General features: G+C 34.9%; 1 protein-coding gene across 19 annotated transcripts in view; it reads right to left on the reverse strand.

Annotated features, from left to right (window-relative positions):
* BAZ2B (bromodomain adjacent to zinc finger domain 2B) overlaps nucleotides 1–21,703 on the reverse strand; it is a 305,426-nt gene that overhangs the window by 224,473 nt on the left and 59,250 nt on the right. For 18 of the 19 annotated variants that reach the window (XM_054506194.2, XM_045868790.3, XM_054506190.2 and 15 more), the window contains one exon: nucleotides 1,598–1,640. The gene's annotated coding sequence lies outside the window, so the exon portion shown is untranslated. Of the gene's footprint in view, nucleotides 1–1,597; nucleotides 1,641–5,704; nucleotides 6,199–21,703 lie in introns of those variants that run through there. The other variant, XM_064586592.1, reaches the window with a different exon arrangement.

A 21,703-nucleotide genomic window follows, 5' to 3' on the forward strand; every position in this document is an offset into this window, starting at 1 on the left:
TTTCAAATTAAAAACTTTTTAATCCAATGGTAATGTTAACTTCCTTGACTGTAAAGTACTTAATGATAAACAGAAGGTTACTACAGAAGTATGTTAATATTTTGTTGTAAAACTATTCAGTCAGAGTAATAAAGTTCTGATTAAGAAAAAAACAAACAAGCAAAGAGTTGCATATCAGAAATAGCTGAAGTGATCCCTTAGGAAAAGGAATGAATATGCCATAAACATCTGAACATCTGCATACTTGATGATGATACAGACTTTAAAAATACAATAAAAGTCCTCTCTGGGCTCTAAAAAATGTTAAGCTTAAAAAAATAAACCAGTTTTCAAAAAAAAGTTAAAACATAAATACAAAGATTATCTACACATGAATTTACATTTCTGATAATTACTGCTTATACAATTAATGAACAATTAGAACAGGATTAAAGAAACAGATTGAGTAAATAACTTACTCTAAATTTATTTCTCTGTTATTTAAAAGAATTTTTCAAAAATGCTATATTTTTACTACTTAGTAATTTTATAATAAAGTGGATCAAGGCCTTGGATAAAATTTTTTTCTTTAAGAAACATATTTCCTTATATATAGTAGAAATTACCACTTTAAAATTCAAGAGGAAAAATATCAGTTACTTATGAGAACTATCTCTTTTCAACAACTCCCCATATTTGGAAGACTCTCTATAAATCATTTAAATATCAATGAAAGGATTCCTTTCAAGGCTGTTTTCAGTCTTTCCTTAATAAGTGATTACAATCTCAAGTAATTTTATTTTTGTAAATTTTTTCTTAATATGGATTCACGTTAAATGTTCTGTCATTTTTTAGTAAAAACAAAAATTTTATTTCTTTCTTTCTTTCTTTTTTAAAGATTTTATTTATTTATTTGACAGAGAGAGAGACAGCAAGAGAGGGAACACAAGCAGGGGGAGTGGAAGAGGGAGAAGCAGGCTTCTTGCAGAGCAGGGAGCCCGATGCAGGGGTCAATCCCAGGACCCTGAGATCATGACCTGAGCCGAAGGCAGATGCTTAATAACTGAGCCACCCAGGCTCCCATAAAAACAAAAATTTTAAAAACAGGATGTTCTGGGGCGCCTGGGTGGCTCAGTTGGTTGGGCGACTGCCTTTGGCTCAGGTCATGATCCTGGAGTCCTGGGATCGAGTCCCACATCGGGCTCCCTGCTCAGCGGGGGGTCTGCTTCTCCCTCTGACCCTCTCCCCTCTCGTGCTGTCTCTCATTCTCTCTCTCAAATAAATAAATAAAATCTTTAAAAAACAAAAAACAAAAAACAAAAAAAACCAGGATGTTCCGATTATGATTCACACTGAAATGTATTAATATAATTAAGCATGTAATTTCAGTCATATATTAAAAGTAATTTTCATTTTAAATGTTTTAAGATCATTTAAAGCAATATTTTTAGTATTTAAATAATTAACTAGAAGTATGAGATGTGGTTCATAGAAAATGTAAACATTTAATTGCCTGTTGAGAGAAAGAATAACAATTTAAAATTATAAATATTTTCCAACACAATTCTCATTCTGGAGAAAACAAGACATCCTTAAAAGATTATCATTTTGGTCTTACTGTGATCAATGTGGTCAATCTTGTGACATCACTGTTGAGAAATCTGCAATAGGAAAACAGAAATAGTATTCAGCTGAATCATATCTGAGTAAGTAATTTCAGAAACTAAAACATTTGTTAAGAATTTTTGTCTTTCTTGATGCTGTAAGTCATATTTAAATCAATCTAAAGTCAGGGAAGGTATAACTGGCATGACACAAAGCATGAAGCACTTGCAGGTTGTTTATGGGTCATTATTTATTATAGGATGATAGATTATGTTTTGTTTATAATCAGATGGGGTGTTAACATATTAGTAAATAAGCTATAGGACATTTGGGTTGCTTTTTGTTACTCAAATATTTACTAAGAAGAGAATCACAGTGTCTTAATATACTATAAACAAGATACAGGTACTGTTTATAGATAACTTTTTCTCTATGATCAGATTAGCAGCCCATTTTATGGCTAGAATGTGAGCAATTTATTATCAATTGATAGGAGAAATGGCTTAGGCTCATCCTTATGAAAAGTGACAAAACTAGTAAAGACTGAAAATATCATTGGGAAGGAACTATACATTATAAACCGAAAGGAAGTTGTAAGTTAAACTATTTCCTAAACTATAGAGAGCTTAGAGTTCTTATCCCTATAAAATCTAAGCTTTTTGAAATTTCTCAATTAACAAGGCATGATTTAAGATAAGCTTTTAAATGTTTTGTGTTAAAAAAATGACAGAATATTATGGTGTTTTAATATTCATAATGGGTCTTCGTATGTTATTTCATCAGATCCTCGTAACAATTCCTTCAAAGTAGCAAGAAAGAGATATTACTTATTATATACTCATGAAAAATAGATGTTAGAGAGTATACATGACTTGTCCAAGAGAACTGAGTTTTCTTTGGTTCCTTTTTTATCTCACACCTTCCATCCATTCCATTCTGCCAACAAACACATTATCCTCTGTATCCAAAGACCTGCCTTCAAGGAGCTACTTCCTAGCATTATGCTCTCAACTTAAATCAATATAAAAAGCAGTCATGTGGGGCACCTGGTGGCTCAGTCAGTACAGCATGTGACTCTTAATTTCAGGGTCGTGAATCCAAGCCCCATACTGGATGTGGACTCTACTTTAAACAAACAAACAAACAAACATACACACACACACACACACACACACTAAAAAGCCTTGTGATGATAAAATGTCAATACAAAAAGTCTTATGAAAGAAGCAATTATACTTTCTATTAAACTCTGTAATTCAAAAGGGTATTAAAGTTTTTTTAAAATAGTTACATTCAAACAATATTTGTGACTAAATAAAAAAATAAATGTTCCATTTTATTTTTTTTAGAAAAAAATACAAGGAAATTAAGACTATATCTATACTTAAAACTGCATACTATATTTAAAGCTCTAAAGCTAATAGCATAAAAAACTAGTAAAGGCATTCCTTCATCATGGTAACAATTTTTACACATGGCTTACTGGGTACGTGCAAATGCATAAGAAAAAAAATACATGAAATTAAAATGACACTAGATAAAGCCAGACAAATCTTAAAGCTTCTCATAAAAATCCTAAGTGGCTTTTATAAGGAAAGGTAATTCTTTAAAATAATCTTGAAACTAGGAAATATATTCAAATTACACATATAAAAATTAATATTACATTTTATGAAAACATAATTCAACTAATATATTGGTTATGTCCTAGTTCTCTACAAGTCACCATTTCAGTAAATATGCACAGGGACAATCTCAACTATATTTATACTTAGAAAACACCTACCAGTGTTAAACTGTGAGATAAATCAAGATATACAATTATATAAGCAACCTTTCAGTAATTAACATATAACTATCTTTATTTTATCTCTTCTGCCCCAAAACAGAACGTCTTTCTTTATGTAACTGATTTTAACATAAACCATAGAAGTCTCAACACACACAAAGTAAGGATATCTATCCCTACCTAGCTTATTGAAAAGATTCAAAGGAATCAATGAATAGAATACCTACATTTTCTCACCTCACTCAATCTGAACATAGAAGTATATGCTGCTTAACTCTAAAATTCATTTAAATAGTCATTAAATATTTAATCGTTCATTTATATATCAGTTTAATGTTTTTGCTGTGTTTGCACTTTTCAAGGTGTGGTTATACAATAAAAAATTATTTCTATTTTTTAAAGAAATCTATTTCTATCACATAAGAAAAATAATCTCACAGGGGCACCTGGGTGGTACAATTGTTGAGCATCTGACTCTTGGTTTCAGCTCAGGTAATGGTCTCAGGATGGTAGGATCGAGCCATGTGATAGGAGTGCAGAGTCTGTGGAAATTTCTCTCTCACTCTCCCTTTGCCCCTCCCACCCCTCACTCCACACACACGTGCACGCTCTCTCTCTCTCTCAAATAAACAGATAAATCTTAAAAAAGAAAGAAAGAAAGAAAAATAATCTCACAAATCATATGCTACTTTAGGCTGTTTCAGGGTTGGCAGTCTTGGAATGCAGACATTATATCATTCTCTTTTTAAAGATTCACAACTACACATATTTTGGCATACATTTTTAAGGTTTAATAAAGACTTTTTAAAACTCTAAACGTGCTTCTACCATCATCTAGCTATTTCAAATCCTGACCATTAATATTTTTAATTGGGTAAATTATTCGATAGAAAAAAATTACAGGGTCTGATAAGCAATATTTCTTTTTTTTTAGGAGGGAAGTAGAAAATACTCATAAATATTAGGAAACCACTGGGGAAACTAATAAAATTGCGATCACCACCAACGGAATAAGCACTTTATGCAGTGCTGTGCAATGAAACTTTCTGCAATGATGGAAATGTTCAGTCTCAGCTGTCCCAACACCTAGCCCACAGCCAAATGTTGCTATTGAGCACTTGTAATATGGCTACTGTGACTAAGCAACTGACTTTTAAACATTAATTTTAATTATTTTTAATTTAGATTTAAATAGCCACTGGTAGATAGTGGCTACCATATTAGAATAACTAAGCAATTCTGACACCATACCAGGATTGAACTGTAAATGATTCTCCTACATATTTGAAAATGTTTTTCTCTATTTTTTAGAAGTGGGGGGAAAAAAAAAAAAAACCTCAACTGTGTTGGGTAGGATATGTTCATTTCAGAAAAATTGCTCCAAATTTGGGAAGGAATTCTTTTATCTTTGAATAACTTTCAAGTTTATGTTTGGTGGGAAAAAAAGATTTATTTTACCATCCTTAATGTATCATAGGGCTTATATGGGGAAACACTCTTGAGTTTTAGAGAATTGAGTTCTAAACCTTTTCTGCGTGCATTTATATTGCCTGCTATTTAAAAGTTTCAGTTTGCCTTAGGGGCTCCTGAGTGGCTCAGTCAGTTAAGTGTTGGACTCTTGGTTTCAGCTCAGGTCAGGATCTCATGGGTCATGAGATAGAGTCCTGAATCAGGCTCTGAGCTCAGCAGAAGTCTGCTTAAAGATTCTCTCCCTCTGCCCCTCCCCCCACTCACACAGGCTCTTGTCTCTCTCAAAGAAATAAATAAATCTTAAAAAAATAAAAGTTTCAATTTGCTTTACTTTGTTCAGCTGGATAGAACATGTACCATTATGACTAAAACCTCAATAGAACATAGAAAAAAAAAAGAAATTTATTTTATTAACAACTTTGACAGTCCTGATCCTTATGAGTCTCTTTTGCTATCAATTGTTTTCCCTTTATTATTATGTTTTAAGAAGAAAAGATGAGCAAGCTTTAATAGCAAGACAAAAGTTTTAACTAAGCATGTAATATGGCATGTATGAAAAAATCCTGCTATCTCAGTCTAAAGTGAGTATAGAAATAGAAGACATTATACACAATTTAAAAAGCTTTGTTAAGCAGCTCTTTCAAGTTGGATAGGCACCAATTAATTTAGATACTTACTTTACATGCAAATAAAGCAATAGAAATCATTTCCTGACCTGTACAAACACTGGTATCCTGGCTAAAAGTTGTTTTCCTGATTTCATGGGGGAAGATATCCAAGGTAGAAAAAGAAAGGAAAACAGGCAGCGTTAATAGATACGGGTTCCAATTCCAAGCAGTATTTTTGATGCATCAAACTCACTGAATGTCTCCTGTCCTCAGTTTCAACTGTGTCTAAGCAGGGTATGTAGCAAAATATCTGATGCGCTTCTTTCCTTAATGTTCACAGAGAATGTGAAGGCAGTAGTTCCAATTATTCCAGCAACCTCACATTAAACCTAAAATACAGTGAAATTAATAAAAAGGATGGAACCTCCTACCTTAAAACAGACAACTGACTCCCTGAAGTCAGGTGTTCATACAACTTACAGAAATGAAAGAAACAAAGAGTCCTACAGATTCACCAATTCAAAGCCATCAATTTTTATTTTGACTGTTTACAATTTTTTTTATCAAAAAAAGCAAGATCATCAACGCCTAGGTTCTATATGCGGCCACTATTTGGCTTTGAAGACCTCATCAGGCTTTCTGGTAGGGTAAGTAGTCCTCTAATTCAAAACCTGCTGTTGATTAATTCAATACCCGCTGTTAGAAATAATCAGGAGTCCACTATCTACCCTAGAGAAACTCAAAGTTAGAAAGTGATGACTCTATAGCCTACTGACACAAGTCTAGGAAAAAGCAAATGACAGTTTCTCATTTTAAAACCTCTAACGTGGGGCGCCTGGGTGGCTCAGTCAGGTAAGTGTCCAACTCTTGATTTCAGCTCAGGTCATGACGCCAGGATCCTGGGATTGGGTCCTGGGTCAGGCTCCATGCTCAGCTGGGAATCTGCTTGAGATTCTCTCCCTCTGCCCCTACCCCTGCTTGCTTTCTCTCTCTCTCTCCCAAATAAATAAATAAATCTTAAAAAAAAAAAAGAATAACGGATTAAAAAAAAATAAAACCTAGAGCAAAGTGAGATTTCCCTTAAGAAAGCTTCCTTAAGTGCTAAACAAAACCAAAAGCAAAAACAAAAAAAGCATGTATAATCTCTTTAAAGCCTTAAAGAAATGAATTACCAGGATTCTAACTTTTTGTCACCCTCTCCAAGCTTCTTACTACTCTCTTCAACTAAACAACTCACTGTCCATACTACTACTTCAGGTAAGACCAAATATAAACAGAGATCATTTAAAAAGCACTCCTTGTATGGTCAATGATTTCACATTTCTTATAAAACAAATTACATTTCTATAAATTACTAAAATGTATCAATAATTTCACTATTCTTACTATAAAAAAACCGTCATCCCCTCAAAATGAATCATATTCCGCATTTGAAATGCTTGTCTTTATTGTTATGTATGATTGAAACCTTTAGAAAATTATAATTCCCGGGCACCTGGGTGGCTCAGTTGGTTAAGCGACTGCCTTCGGCTCAGGTCATGATCCTGGAGTCCCGGTATTGAGTCCCGCATTGGGCTCCCTGCTCGGCGGGGAGCCTGCTTCTCCCTCTGACCCTCCCCACTCTCATGCTCTCTCTCTCTCTCTCATTCTCTCTCTCAAATAAATAAATTTTTAAAAAAATCTTTAAAAAAAAAAAGAAAAGTTATAATTCCCAAAGGTTAACTCACAAACTTTTAAGCAACTAACATAAGTCTTATTACATGAAGTTTAGCTAGAGTTCAGATGGTAACTTCGTAATTTTGCTGATAATAAAAACCATGTAAACACAGCACAACCGGCTATTAGATTTCGTGAACCATTTTTTAAAAATTTAAATATATATAAGCTGCGTGGTTTCCCCAACTTTACCACCCTATTCTTTCAACACTAATTAGCACTTCTCAAAATATTTACTCACTGGTTCATAGGTTTCTGCTTTAAAGCCATAAATGGTCATCCAGTAGAGGAAAAAAGTGGGTAGCACTGCTAACCAGTGTTGAAACATTCTTGAGGTTAATATATACACAATATCCAAAAATGAACTAATCACTTGGGTGAAGTAACATAATGAAGAGCTTCATTTGAGAAAAATTATATGCTGTTTTGGCTATACTTTTATTTTTCTAAGTTCTTTAGGAAATTCAACTCAAATTGTAGCAGCACAAAGAGGTAAAGCCTTCAGGGATTACTATTAACTAACTTAAACACATTATCTGAATATAATTATGGGGAAATTTTAGTTTTTATCAAAATCAGAGTCCATCTTAGTCTTATCAATAATTTGCCACTTACAAGATTGCCTTAAAAAAAAACAAACAGAAAACCAAAAAACCCTCACTTGAACAAGCCAACAATTAAAGACAAACACATAAGCTCATAGTTCTTTAAGGGTTTCATGTCTCATAGCTAAAGAAACTGAAATGAAATTATTCCAATCCAAACCTTCAAATATCTAATTCACACTATGGCTATGAGGACTTATGAGGCAGTTAAGCAATGTAACAAGATAAAGGCAAAAAAAAAAAAAAAAAAAAAAAGTTAGATCCAAATAGCTAAACTTGCCATCACGAATAAAAAAAAACTAGGTTTCAGATAATATATATTTTCTTCTCTTCTATTAAAAGAACTTTGCCATGAATACTAAGGGACTTTATAATTATTACTGGTATATATATGCTTTTAGAACCCTTGAATGATTTCATCATAAACAAGAAATCTGGTCTAACACTTTCAATAATAAATTGTATAACCTGGTCCTCATTCAGAATTTTGGCATATATTCATTATATACCTTAGGCAATCTCTTAGAACTTCAGTTTGCCATACCATAATTATCTACTTTACACTGAGGTTGTGAAGTTTAGTTAATTATGCTTATAAAATTTTAGAGGTACACAGATGAAAGAGAGGTGTAGGGCATTGGTATAATTAATTGCTATGTACTTAGTGAAAAAAAATGCAACTTACAAACATTTAACAGCAACAATCTGGATGAATCTTTTTTTTTTAATTTTATTTATTTGACAGAGAGATAGAGAGTACAAGTAGGCAGAGAGGCAGGCAGAGGGAGAGGGAGAAGCAGGCTTCCCACTGAGCAGGGAGCCCGATGTGGGGCTCGATCCCAGGACCCCGGGATCATGACCTGAGCCGAACGCAGATGCTTAACCGACTGAGCCACCCAGGTGCCCCAATCTGGATGAATCTTAAAGACACTACACTAAATGAAATAAACCAGTGCTGCAGACTGAATTGTTGTATCCACCCCCGCACCTCCATAACTCATATGTTGAAATCCCCAATGTGATGGGGATTTGGGGGGTGACTGGGCCATGAGAACAGAACCCTCCTGAATGGAATTCGTGCCCTTATAAAATAAGAGACCCCAGAGAACTTCCCTGTCCCTTCCACCATGTGAAGTTATAGCAAAAAGACAGCCATCTGTGAACCAGGAAGCAGGCTGTAACCACACACCAAATCTGTCCACACCTTGATCTTGGACTTCCCAGCCTCCAAAACTGTGAGAAATAAGTTTCTATTGTTTATAAGCCACCGGATCTATGGTATTTTGTTATAGTTATCCAAACAGGACTAAGACAGCCAGTCACAATAGGACAAACGCAATATGATACTTAACATATTGTGATGTGAGGTACTTATATGAGAGGTACATGAATAGTTAAATTCATAAAACAGTAAGTACAATGGTGATTTGCCAGGGGCTGGAGAAAGGGAGAATGGAAATTTATTGTGTAATGGGTACAGAGTTTCAATTTTGGAAGATGAAAAAGTTCTGAAGATGGTGATGGCTGCACAACAATGTAAACGTACTTAATACCACTGAACTGTATACTTAAAAGTGGTTAAAATGTTAAATTTAAATGTTATGTATATTTTACCACAATAGTGAAAAATGAACAAGTGAAAATCTTATATAGAGATGCCTGGGTGGCTCAGTTGTTAAGCGTCTGCCTTTGGCTCGCTTGATCCCGAGGTCTTGGGATCAAGTCCCACATCTAGCTCCCTGCTCAGCAGAAGCCTGCTTCTCCCTCTGTCCCTCCCCCTGCTTGTGTTCTCTCTCGCTCTCTCTCTTAAGTAAATAAATAAAATCTTTTAAAAAAAGAAAAGAAAATCTTATATAAATCACAAACCAATCTTAAATTTTTCTTTCACTAATACACATGTTAAAACATTAATTAAATCAAGGGATTCATTTGTTCATCCATTCAGTAACTATTTATCAAGAGTTTTCTATGTGGCAGGCACTGTGCTAGACCTGGAAATATGGCAGGGAAAAATACAAAGTCTCTGTCTTCACAGAACCTATGCAGAAATCGTGAAGACCTTCAAAACAACAAAAAGTACAAAAATTATATCCTTTTTCATAGTGACAAGTACTACAATGAAGAGTAAGGAGATGGGAGTGATGGCAAGAAAGGCCTCCCTGAGAAGACTACTGTCCAGAGATGAGACTGAAGTAAGAACAAATGCTCCAGGTAGAGAGAATACCAAGTACGAAGGTCCTGAGGTGGAAAGGCTTAGGTGTTTTAAAAAAATGACAAGCAGGCACAGTGCTGGTGCACAGTAAGTTAGAAGTCAGTAGTAGGAGAGCTAGGCACAGATCACAGAGGACCTGGAAAGCAACAGTAATATTTTGGATATTATTCCAGGTGTGTTGAAAGCCATATGGGATGCTTTCACTAAGACAGTGATGTGATCTGATTAAAAAACAAAAAACAAACACCCTAGTTACTGTATACAGAATAATCTTGGGAATAGGAGAGGAAGAGATTAATCAAATCAGAGAGACCAGTTTAGAGAACTGTAGTAATTCAGGTGGAAATGAGGGGACTATCATGATAGCCATGTCGATGCTAGAAGTGGTTGGATATTTGCTTGCTGATGGACTAAGAGAAAAAGTATCAGAGTCAAGAATGACTCCAAAGTTTTGGTCAGATCAATTGGGTGAATAATGCTGCCAAACACTGAGATGGAGAACACTGGGGTAGGAATTTGGTGGTGGTGGTAGTGATAGTATTAAGAAATCAAGAATTTGGCTTTGACAAAGTTAAGTACCCAAGTAAAAAGCTTCAGGAGAGATGACATGATCAACTGTGACAAATGCTGCTGGACAACCCTTAACCAGAGGGCTAAGAAACGGCCATTGGATTTAGTGAGGTAAATTCACTGGTGCCCATGACAAGATGGTTCTCAGTGGAATGGTTAAGACAAAGGCATGAATAGGATAAGTAAAGCAGAGAAAGTGTGATGAGAATGTAGAAGTGGCATATATGGACAACTCTTTGAAGGAGTTTTGCTATAAAGGACTGTACAGAAATGGTACGGTAGCTCAAAGGGGATATGGGATCTTGAAATATTTTTGTATTAAAATGAGGGAACAGTACAGCATGTACATATGCTGATGAGATGATCTAGAGAAAAAAAGAATGATGATGGGGAAAATTACAGAAGCAAGATCAATGATTACTAAGCATTTAATAAATGCATAAATCTGTCCTTGCTGCTAGAAAGGCAAAGATAATAAATATAAGACATGTAATTAATTTAAGGGTTATATGGAAACTATATTGAAAATCATAGGGGGAAAATATTATATACATAATTAAGTTAAAAATCCCTTAGAAACAGTATTATTTTATAATAGAGGCTGTCATGTTGAAAAGATTATGCAAAGCAATGTTGATGTATTTTATGATGTGACAGCAATGTCCTTCTAAGCTATACCCATACAGCTGCACAGTGTAAGAATAATGCCATACACAGTTTTTATTTGATTAAGCACACTGGGGCTTAAATAGGATCAACATTAGATAAAGAGTAAAGCCAGCGACTTTTAAAAACATCTCCATTGTACTTTCCCTTTTCCCTCCTCTGTATTGACCCATTTCCACTTTTGGATTTCCAGCACTGTCTCTTCTATAACTCATCACTCTACTCAAAACAGAAAGCAATTCACATATCAATTATTTGTGTGCGGTGCTTGCACATGCAGTGTGCAAGTGCTTGCACATGCATGCAGTGGGGAGGGCCAGAGAAAGTCCAAGCAGACTCTGTGCTGAGCTGGGAGCCCCGCACAGGGCTCTGTCTCACAACCCGGAGATCACGACTTGAGCCACAACCAAGAGTCGGTCGCTCAACGGACTGTGCCACCCAGATGTCCCAATTCCTTGCGTATTTTTATTTTATTTTATTTATTTTTTTAAAAGATTATTTATTTATTTCAGAGAGAGAGAGACAGAGATAGCAACAGAGATCAAGAGCGAGTGGGGAGGAGAGGGAGAAGCCGGCTCCCCGCTGAGCAGGGAGTCCAACGCAGGGCTCGATCCCAGGACCCTGGGATGGTGACCTGAGCCAAAGGCAGACGCTTAACTGACTGAGCCACCCCGGGACCCCTCCTTGTGTATTTTTATACTCTGTCCTTTTCTAAAATAAGATATGAAATAATACACTTAGGTACATAATATACAAATTAAAATTAGAAATTGAGAGTGAGAAAAATAACATTAGGCCAAGAAAAAGGTTAGTTTCAAAATGCATACCACAAGGCCCTGTACCTTTTGTAATGGGAGCGACCAAAGATAGGGCTTTGAGTTTCCTGATAATCAATGCAAAGAAATGACCACCATATACTGCTTTTGTTGATTTATATCATTCACAGTACTCATAAAGTTAAATCATTTTTTTGAAGGAAGAGAGCTTACTGAGACCTGAGGAAAGTCATTCTATTGAGTTGTCAAAAAGATTCCAGCAAATAAACAAAGTAATCAGTCTTGAACAACTATTTCTTTAACATTCCTCAGAGACTGGCCAATGGCATAGTACTTAAGAGCATTTCGGCAGCTCAACAGGGTTCAAGTGTGTCACACATAACTTTATTTCAAAGAAAAGATGTGGAATATCCAAAGCAGTACTCTACCTATTTCAGGTATTCCTCCCCAAAATATAATGCTAGAAATCACAATGAATTTTTTTAATTGAGATAAAATACACATAACATAAAATTCACCATTTTAAAGTGTACAGTTGAGTGGTTTTACTATATTCACAATGTTGAGAAACTATTTAATTCCAGAACACTTTCAATATCCCAAAGAGAAACACCATACCAATTAAGCAGTCATTGCCCATTCTCCTCCAGACTCTCCCTTTCAGCCCCTGGAAATCCCTAATCAATTTTCTGTCTCCATGAATTTGCCTATTCTGGACACTTTCACATAAATGGAATCATGATATGTGACCTTTTCTATGTGGCTTCTTTCACTTAGCATACTGTTTTCAAGGCTCATCCATACTATAGCACACATCAGTACTTCATTCTCTTTTACAGATGAATAATATTCAATTGTATGCACATTTTATCTATTCATCCATTGGTTAATAGACATTTAGGTTGTTTCCACCTTTTGGCTATTATGAATAACACTAAGAACGTTCATGTACAGATTTTTGTGTGGACATAATGTTTCAGTTCTCTTAGATATATACCTAAGGAACAGGAATTTTGGGTTGTATGGTAATTCTATATTTAACTTATTAACTGCCAAACTGTTTTCCAAAATGGCTGCAGCATTTTACATTCCCACAAGCAGTATATGAGATTTCCAAGTTTTCACATCTTTGCCAACACTTGTTATTTTCCATTTTTTTTTTTTTTAAGATTTTATTTATTTATTCATGAGAGACAGAGAGAGAGAGAGAAGCAGGCTCCCAAGGAGCAGGGAGCCCGATGCGGGACTCGATCCCAGGACCCTGGGATCATGACCTGAGCCGAAGGCAGACTCTTAACCATCTGAGCCACCCAGGCGCCCCTCCATTGGTTTTTTATAGTCATCCCAGTGGATATGTATTATCTCATTATGATTTTGATCTGCATTTTTTGATGGCTAATGATGTTGAGCACTTTGTCATGTGCTTATTGCCATTTGTATATCTTCTTTGGAGAAATGTTCTAATCCTTTTTTGTTCACAATGAATTTTTAAAGATTTTCATCTATTGCCAGTGCTCAGATTAGGAGTGACAAAATAAAATAAATTATAATTTGTGAAAATGATAAAAGATCAAAACTACTTTAAGGCAGAAAACACATCATATTATATGGATCTACTGTATAATGCTAACCAATATCAACACAAATCCTTGCACTGCCTGTGAATTTTCTTCCTCCTCACTATCAAATGTGTTGCCTAGTTAATGAGCAGTTGGTATCCATAAAGAGGCATATTGTTTTAACATTTCAACAAAAACTGGCAATTGTCAAATAATCAGAAAAAAGGTGGATATTAAAACAGCATGAAGCATTTCAAAAGTAACAAATGGATTACAGCTTGAGGAAGTAAAGCATATTTACATACTCACTGAGTTCTTCATGCAGACTGAAAAGCTTTAAAAAAAATTAAAAACTCTCATATGGAGCTTTAAAGGCAATGCTAGCTTGACTCTCAACAGCGGCCAAAAATATGCCAGTGCCTCGATTACTCTGGTCTGAATAGGCAACATTTTCCTTTAAAGTTCTAGGAATATAAGGTACTGATCACCAAGCTAGTTCACCAGACACAATCAGCAACTTAAATTCAAGGTAAAAAAGATGGTGAAAAGAACACTTGTGAGTTTCTGAAGAATGTGATTCTTAAGAGACAGAATTTGAAACAAAGATAATACTGAATTTGCTGGGAGAAGAGAACAAGATCATGAAGAGTTATTAATAAGTTTAATTACTTGAATAAATTTTATTAGATATAATTTTAATTCACTACTGCCATAGTAAATGAGTTTTATCATACCACTTACTATTCTTTTCCTTATATTAGGATTTCTATGACCTATCCCCTAACATTACTTAGTATGATCTCTGTTCTACCTAGTGATGCACAGGCAGCATTTATCAAGTAACAATTAACATATGCCATCTATTCCATAACAAATTATGTCTTGATTTATAATTTCAATCTATATTTGTGATATTATCAGTGCTACACAGCATTATATATTAATGCCACCCAGCCTGTTCTCAAAACAATGCATAAAGATTTAAATTTAAAAATTGATCCTTATTCTCAAATTACTAGTGAATTAAATAAACATAAAAGTTGGAATATTTCAAAGAGAACAGCTGCTGCCTTCAGTTTCTAAAAAAATTGTGAACTGAGCTATTCAGGATGAAACAATGATTGTTTTTGTAGCAACCCAAAGAATAACCAACATACAGCAAAGTGTGCAGACTGTGTTCTTCCTTTTCTCATCATATACCTAAACAAAATAGGCAAAGAAGTTTCATTACACAAAAACAGATTTAATGCTGAACTTCTGTAATTATCTACTTGATCAACAAGTTTTCTAATATTAAGCAGAAATAGTATAAAAAGATGCAAATGTCTGCTTCTTTTTTGAAGTTGGTAGAATTACAATTTTTAAAACAAAAATATATAAAAAAGATACCTAAAATTTCTCATGATAAAAAATATATTTTGGGGGGGCATCAGAGTGGCTCAGTCAGTTAAGCGTCTGCCTTCAGCTCAGGTCATGATCCCAGGGTCCTGGGATTGAGCCCTGCATCAGGCACTTTGTTTAGCAGGGAGGCTGCTTCTCCCTCTGGCACCACCCCCCGCCCCAACTCATGCTGGTGTGTGCTCTCTCTCTCCGAAATAAATAAATAAAATATATATATACACACACACACACACACACATATATTTTGACTCAATATTTTAAAAATGATTTCACTTTTCTAATTACTTTATTAGAGTATTTTAAAATGTATATAAATTAAAATTTCACCATTTTCAGCAATTAATTTGTCTGGGAGATAATTTTTTGTTTTGTTTTCTACCTTAATCCAAAGAAACTAAGTCAGTACATTAAGATACAAAATTGTTCCATGGGTGTGCCTGGGTGGCTCAGTCAGTTGAGCATTGGACTCTTGATTTCCCCTCAGGTCATGGTCTCTGGGTCGTAGGATCAGGCCCCACATCTGGCTTGTCCCTCTCCCTCTGCTTCTCCCTCTGTTCTCGCTCTCTCTCTCAAACAGATAAATAAAAATCTTTAAAAAAAAAAAGTTTCGTGATAGGGATGCCTGGCTGGCTCAGCCGGTAGAACATATGTCCCAATCTCAGGGTTGTAAGTTTGAGTCTCACGTTGGGTGTAAAGATTACTTAAAAAAAAAAAAAAATCTTGAAAAAAACATGTTCCATGATAAAACAGTAAGCCTTGTGCAGTGTGTGATACACCACAGGTTTTCAATACACATCTGTTACACTAAGTTGTGTATTTTATCTGTGCTTCAACTTCCTGTGATGCACAATACCAGAATATGGAGAATAAAGATTCTGATCTTTGGTTTAAACTTTAAAACTTAAAATGTTCTTACTTAGAAATCAATTTCACTTTAGAATATGGACAATTTCAACCCAGTATTTTAAATGTGATTTGACTGTAAAGAAGAGGGCAAGAGATAAAAAAGTAGATTAATACTCGATTTGAAAGTTCTCCAATATATCACCCTGAGGGGAAAGTGATCCTACTTTAAATGACCTTTTCCTGTCATTTCTAGCCCCAGGACACTTTTTATCCCTTCTCTCTCTGTCTTCTCTCCTTTTGTCTAGAGAAGAGCAACTTCTACCAGAAACCCTTTTCTAAACTCTGCCATCTGCCCTCTGACCCCAATGCCAACTTTCAGCACTGCTTGCAGCCTGGATAAGTGTGGTGATCTAATACCCCATCAGATGCCGTGCATATCTCTTTCACTAATTAACTTATATTATTAGGATCTTCTTTTTATTAATTTGTTTCCTTTACTAGACACCAAGTTTCATAAAAGCAATGGTTATGTCTAATATATAACAGATGCTTGTGGTATAATGAAAAAATAAATATTTAGTCTTTATCCCTGGTTCCTGACACAGAGCTCCAAAAAGTTCTGGAATTTAAAGATTTTATTTATTTTATTTTATTTGAGAGAGAAAGAAAGAGAGAGAGAGAGAGCAGGGTGAGGAGCAGAGGGAGAGGGAGAGGGAGAAGGAGAGAATCCTAAGCAGATTCTGTGCCCAGCACAGAGCCCAGACACAGGGCTCAATCCCATAACCCTGAGATCATGACCTGAGCCAAAACCAAGAGTAAGACGTTCAACGAACTGAGCCACCCAGGTGCCCCAAAAGTTTTGGAATTTAAATTTACCATCTCTGGGGCACACAAGCAGCTCAGTTGGTTGGGCATCTGACTCATGATTTTGGTTCAAGTCATGATCTCAGGGTCGTGAGATCAAGCCCCTCTTCAGGCTCCATGCTGAGCACAGAGTCTGCTTGAGATCCTCTCTCTCCCCCTGCCCCTCCCCCGACTCATGCTAGCTTACTCTCTCTCTCTCTCTCTAAAATAAATAATTAATTAATTAAAAAATAAAAATAAATTTACTACCACTGTATGCTGGTGAGTTGCCTCATGGGGAAGGTTAAGTAGATAGCTTCAGGATGGGGGCTGGTCACCAGAAAAACCAACACTTGATTAGAGGGCTAGAACTTTCAGCTCTACCACCTCCAAAGACAGGTGAGGGGCTTGAGATTGAGTTTAATCAACAATGGGCCAATGTTTTAATCAATCATATCTATGTAATCTTCATAAAAACCCTTAAATGATAGGATTTAGAGAGCTTCCACATTAGTGAACAGATCCACATGCAAAGAGGATCATATACACTGACTCCATGGAGATAGAAGACCCTATGCTCATGATCCTTCTGGACATCACCTTATATACTTCTTCTCCTGCCTATTCATCTATATCCTTTATTATAAATTGTAATAGTAGGCATAACACTTTCTTGAGTACTACTGAGTACTGAGGGATGGGGTCATGGAAATCCATGATTTGGAGCTGGCCAGGCAGATGTGTGGGTAGCCTGGGATCCCCATCTGCAGCTGGCACTGGAAGTGGGGGCAGTCTTGTGGGATTGAGCCTTAACCCATGGGATCTGCACTAACTCTGAATAATGTCAGAGTTGAATTAAATTGCTGGAGACCCACTTGGTGTTAGAGAATCGAGGAATTTGTTGTTGGAAAAAAAAAATACTCAATACACTTATTTTGGGAAAATGAATGAGTGAAAAGTTAATTTTAAAAAAGGTAAACTATATTTAATTTATTAACATGTACAGTCATTTTTGCATCATTTTTCTAGTTTGTTTTTCCCTTTTTTGCTATTTCTTTGTATTTAATTTCCCTATATAGACAATGCTTGCTTTTTTCTCTTATAATTATTTTAACATAAGCCCTCTCTTTTAAACTATTACTTTCAAGTTTGCCTAAACTTAAACCAAAGTATATTATCAAAATCAAAACCAAAAACAAAAATTTGATTCTCCTTTATGAAAGACTGAGAATTTAGCATGGACTTACATACTTGTCTCTTATTTTATTTATCATAACTTCAGAATGAAGATTGTGTTTAATTAGAATTTTCTTTTCCAGAGATTAACAGAATGTTTAGGACATGAAGTGTACTCATGAGCTGGAAGAGCAAAATACTGTGAGGGGAAAAAGTATCAGAAAAAGACTAGAAATTAGAAGAGAAGAAGGGAAAGATCTTCCTAGAAAACTGGAAATGAGAGAAACACAGAACAAGAGAGAGGAATACTGAATTTGGCTGAAGGATATTTTGAGTGATCTTCAAAAAAATAATTTCAGATAAAAAAATCATAGAAGGTTAACAAGACCTCACAGAGGTAAGACATGAAAGGAGAACTTATAAGAAATTTGGTAATATAGGACCCAGAACTGCCAAAACAATCCTGAAAAAGAAGAACAAAGATGGAAAGTTTACACTTATTTTTTTTTCAAGACTTACTACAAAGCTACAGCAATTAAAGGCAGTGTGATATTGGCTTAATGTTAGATATTTAGATAAATGAAATGAAATTGGGAATCAAGAAGTAAATTTTTACTTTTGTAGTCAATTGATTTTTTTTTAAGATTTTATTTTTATTTATTTGACAGAGAAAGAGAAAGAGAGAGCACAAGCATGGGGAGCGGCAGGCAGAGGGAGAGGGAGAAGCAAGCTCCCCAGGGAACAGGGACCTGATGCGGGGCTTGATCCTAAGACTCTAGGATCATGACTTGAGCTGAAGGCAGACGCTTAACCAACAGAGCCACCCAGATGCCCCCTGGTCAATTGATATTTGACAAGAGTGACAAAACACTACAACAGGGAAAGGGTGTCTTTTCAACAAAAGTTCTGGAACAATAGGATATCCAAATGCAAAAGAATGAAGTTGGACCACTACCCTACACTATACACAAAAACTAACTCAAAATGGATCAACAACCCCCCAAAAGAGCTAAAATTATAAAACTCTAAGAAAAAAATATAGGTATAAATCTTCTTGACCTTGGATTAGGCAATGATTTCCTATATATGATGTCAAAAGCAAAAGCAATTGAAGTCAAAAGCACAAGCAATCAAAGAAAAAATAGAAAAATTGAACTGTATCTAAATGTAAAATTTTTATACCTCAAAAGACACTGTCAAGAAGGTAGAAAGACAACAGAATCAAAAATACTTGCAAAGCATTTATCTAAAAAAGAAATTGTATGAGGGGTGCCTGGGTGGCGCAGTCGGTTAAGTGACCCCGACTCTTGGTTTCGGCTCTGGTCACGATCTCAGGGTTGTAAGATCAAGTCCTGTGTCAGATTCTGCTCAGTGTGGAGTCTGCTTAAGAGTCTCCCTCTCCTTCTGCCCTTCTCCCCACCCACCCCGCTCACTCACTCGCTCTCTAAAGTAAATAAATAAAATCTTTTAGAAAAATATATATATTAAAAGCTCTTAAAACTCAATTTGTTAAAAACAACTAACATTTTAAAATGGGAAAAGGAGGGCGCCTGGGTGGCTCAGTTGATTAACCAACAGCCTTCGGCTCAGGTCATGATCCTGGAGTCCCAGGATCGAGTCCCGAATCGGGCTCTCTGCTCAGCAGGGAGTCTGCTTCTCCCTCTGACCCTCCCCCGTTTCATGCTCTCTCTCTCTCTCTCTCAAATAAATAAGTAAATAAATCTTAAAAAAAAAATGGGAAAAGGATTTTAATAAAAATTTATCTAAAGAAGTATAAGTATATCTACTTATGAACAATAAGCACATTAAAAGATGCTCAACATCATCAACCACTGGAGAAATGCAAATCCAACACACAATGAGATAACACTTCACACCCCCTAGAATGGCTGAAATGAAAAAGACAGAAAATAACAAGTGTTGGTGAAGATATGGAGAAACTGGAGCCTTTGAACATTGCTGGTACAATTATGTAATAATGTTACAGCCACTTTGAAAAATATGTAACAGTTATGCAAAAAGTTAAACTGAGTTACCATGTCACCCAGCAATTCCTTTCCTAGGTATAAACCCAAGAGAACTGGGTTTATGAATGTGAAATGGGATATGAAAACATATCACATAAAATCTATATGTGTGCAGGTTTTGTACATGAATGTTCATAGCAGCATTTTTCCTAATTATTTAATATTCATAATTATTCAAATGTCCATCACTGATAAATGGATAAACAAAATGAAGTATATTCCTGCAATGAAAGATTATTCAGTAATAACATGAAAGGAAGTACTGATAAATACTACAACATGAGTGAACCTAAAAAAACATTATGTTATGTGAAAGAAGCCAATCACAAAGACCACATATTGTAAAGTTCCATTTATATGAAATTTCCAGAATAGGAAATTACTGGTTTCTAGGACCCATGGGAGTTAGAAACCTGTATATTATTGGTTTCTAGAACTCAGAGGAGTGTGAAGTAGAGAATGACTTCTCGTTTATATATGGGATTTCTTCATGAGGTGATAAAAGGTCCTAAAATTACATAGTGGTGATGGTTACACAATTTTGTGAATATATATTAAAAACCATTGAATTGTATATTTATGTAAAAGGTTACATTTTATGGGTGAATTATGTATCAATAAACTTAGTTTAAAAAAAAAAACAGTTAAGAGACATGTAGGAGATATTAAGAAGCTCCAACATACAATAGGAAGGTCCTAAAAGAAGTGGAGCAAATTATAAAGAAGTGATATTTGAAGAGTTAAATAAGTGAGTATGTGTTAGAATTGAGGAAGGAATTCATTTCTCAGATTCAAAGTATATTTTGTGTCCCAAGAAGGATAAACAAAAATATATCCACACCTAGACACATCATCAAAATAAAATTGTGGAACATTAGATAGGATAAACAGGAAATAACAACAACAACAAAAAAGTCAAAGAGAAAAAGACATATTACCTCACAAGGAATACTGACAGATTATTCCTCAGCAACAAGAGAAACCAAAACAAAATGAATAGTTTCAAAACTGAGAAATTCTATATAAAATACAATCATTCATTAAAGATTATTTTTTCTTATTTAGAGGAGGGTAATTTTAATTGCAGATGTTTCTTTCTTGATTATTCATTTACTCAGGTTTATAAAAGTCCTGAAGCAATTTTAATACTTTATGTTTCTCTAGGACATTATCTATTTTATGTAAGATTTTAAATTTCACATGTTTTTCATTTTATTTTGTTACTTTTTAGGTGCCTGTGATTTTAACATTTTTTCCTGTCTCGATAATTCTTGCTGAAAGTAACCCCTTATTATTTTCTGTAGCCCTTGATAATATATCTTGCTTTGATATCTATTTAGTCTGAAATTAATTTAATTAATCCAGCTTTCTTTTGATTATTTGTAGAGAGTTTCTTTCGTACTCTTTTACTTTTAATCTACCTATGTCTTTATATTTAAAATGAGTTTTTCTTCAATAGCATATAGTTGGTTCTTATTTTTATCCAATCTGATGATCTCTTTCTCTTAATTGAAGTACTTAGATCATTTACATTAAATATAAATACTGATATGACTGTGTTTAAATCTACCATCATGCTAGTTGTTTTCTATTAGTATTATTATTTTTTTCTTTTCCCTCTTTACCAGTTTTCTTTTAGATTAAGTATTTATTTATTATGGAAAAGAGAAAAGATAAAGAGGAAAAGACTCATTTTATGAAGCTATATTAATTTTTTTAAAGATTTTATTTATTTATTTGACAGAGAAAGAGAGCACAAGCAGTGGTAGTGGCAGGCAGAGGGAGAAGCAGGCTTCCCGCTGAGCAAGGAGCCCGATACGGGGCTCAATCCCAGGGTCCTGGGATCATGACCTGA

This window comes from Mirounga angustirostris, unplaced genomic scaffold (genome assembly GCF_029215605.1).
Source record: "Mirounga angustirostris isolate CCGP_5_RB_7025 unplaced genomic scaffold, mMirAng1.0.hap1 SCAF_3, whole genome shotgun sequence".
NCBI lineage: Eukaryota > Metazoa > Chordata > Mammalia > Carnivora > Phocidae > Mirounga > Mirounga angustirostris.